Below are 2594 nucleotides of genomic sequence, written 5' to 3'. Positions count from 1 at the left end.
CACTCACACACACGTAACCCCACATATAACCCACACCAGCTAAGCATGACTTCATGCCACAATCTCACAGCTCATGAATATTCACGACCATCTCTGAGTGACCTCGCGGAAAGACAGAGCCTAAAACTGTGTTAATCGCTGCTCAAACCGGATATCTGTTAATTAATCATCACCCAGAACCGAGGATACCGGAACTTTATTTTGGTAGCCTCGCCCAGAACCCACACCGGATAAGGATAATAAGCTCGTGACTTAGTCTCTCGGCTAATGAATATTCACGACAATCGCCAGGTGACCACCGCCGAGAGAAGTGTGCTAATGACTGACCAAACGGGAGATAATTAATTAATCATATATTTACGGTTCATGCCAGATTGTGATGAACCCACGACATGAAAACCACAACAGACAGATAGTATATTGTAGAAGTTTATTTGTAGAAACAATCGAGACTTACCTGTAAGTAGATGATTGCTTCTGATTTTGACGATCTGTCGTCACAGGTGTAGTGACTGCACCATTCTGGCCTACTCAACCATTTGTCCCTCTCCTCATGAAACTCCTAGTGCATCAACCAGTTCGTTGCGAGCTCCGAAAGACTCTTATTAAAAACACGTCTGATTTTGTAGCGGTGAAACCTGATGGCGCTTAAATGACCAAAATTGTGTCGATAGTGCCGTAAAACATCTACCCAATCAATCAATCAATCAGTTCTACTGTCAGCACGCAAACGGCTTCTGGCCCTACCAAGCCACCCGGATGTTCTACACCCACTGAGGTAAAGGCTCAGACTGCTTATATGCAGTAGTGCTGGGCGGCTAGGTTCCCGATTATTGAAAGATAGGAATCGTAGGAATCGTCTCCGAACCCAATTACTTACATTTTAATAATGTGATTTCTTCCAGTGGTTACCTGGCTGGCATCGACAATCTTCAGGATTTAGGATAACCTTGATTTCCAAACACTACAGAGCATCAACTTTTATTTTTCAAAAATAACTTGAAAAAAAAGGAGATTTGAATTATTAAAGTAACTGATAACCGTCGCTTTACTTAAAAAAGAGTCTGAACTTTTCTTCCGTAGCATTAATCGGGGGAATCGGTTCCGGAATCAATTCTTCGCCCAGCTCTAATACGCAGGGTGTCTGGCAACAGTACGCACAACAAGGCTTTTCAGAAGAAGTTACCAATCTCATCATGGTCTCATAGCGACCTGATACTAAGAGAGCCTATAACACATAATATATTACAAAGTGGAAGAGATTCGCTCTTAAGACCCAAGTGGATCCCATTTCACCGCCTGTGACTGCGGCAGTTAATTTTTTGGGAGAACTTTTAGCTCAGGAGCTTCGCTCTCCGCTGTGTGCACCGCAAGGTCAGCCTTGTCGTGCTACTTAAAAGTAAAAAATGGCCCATTTGGAAATCTTGACTGTGTAAAAAGACTGATCAAAGGGGCATATTTGAAAGCCAATCGGCGGTACCATTGAGAAGTAAACTGACAACGCGGGACCCGCTGCATGTTCCTAGCTTCTTAGAGCCTTGGTTTCCCCATGAGGTTTGACTTTAAATGAACTAACTTTGAAACTAACAATGTTTCTAGCTTTGTTATCTGGGCAAAGATGCCAGACCATTCATCCTTTGGACACAAATTTCATGAAATTAACAGAAACAAAATGTACATTCATAATTAAGACTCTCCCTAAGCAATCCAGGAAGGATCACCACATTGACCCAATTGTATTCATGGCTTTCCAAGAAAAAAAAAGCATGTGCATTGTAAACATGCTGAAGGTGTACAGAAACATGACTAGGGCCCATAGGGGAGGTAACCGAGCCACAGTGATATTGATGTCACAGGAAGAGAGAGACAGACAGACAGACAGACAGACGGACAGATGGACAGACGGACAGACGGACAGGGACAGGGACAGGGACAGGGACAGGGACAGGGACAAAGACAAAGACAAAGACAAAGACAGAGACAGAGGGAGGTGAGCGAGAGAGAGAGAGAGAGAGATAAAGAGAGAGATAGAGAGATAGAGAGATAGAGAGAGAGAGAGAGAGAGAGGGAGGGAGAGAGAGAGGGAGGGAGCGAGGGAGAGGGAGAGGGAGAGGGGGATGGAGGGGGAAGGAAGGACGGGATGTCAAAGGAACACAGCGTTTCAGCACGTAAGACATGCATCTGTTGTGTCCTGTCGTGTTGTATCTATGCGTGAGTACACCTGGCCTTTCAAACACAACCCCCTTTGTAAACGGACAAGATACATTTTCTCCCTGTGAAAAGAATAAAGATCGTCATTGTCATTCTCGTTGTCATGAATATTCACGACAATCTCCAGGCTACCACCGCTGAAATACAGAGAGCAGAGTTATGTTCATCATTGATCAAACCGGCTATCGTTGTTAGGAGATTGCATATCTCGCGCTCCCATCACTGACTTTAATGTACTCTTTGCTTTCTTCAGTGAACGAAGACAAGGTGTAACAGAGGCTCATTTAAATGTCGCCAATCACATTCTTTGGATCGTAGAGATATGTTTACCCCCCCCCCCACCTTCCACCTTCCCAGAGCAGTGCTACTGACTGAAATGTCTT

The sequence above is a fragment of the Aplysia californica genome, unplaced genomic scaffold (genome assembly GCF_000002075.1).
Source record: "Aplysia californica isolate F4 #8 unplaced genomic scaffold, AplCal3.0 scaffold00989, whole genome shotgun sequence".
NCBI classification, from domain to species: Eukaryota; Metazoa; Mollusca; class Gastropoda; order Aplysiida; family Aplysiidae; genus Aplysia; species Aplysia californica.
The sequence above is the reverse complement of the archived record's forward strand: the minus strand, read 5'-3'. Positions refer to the sequence as shown.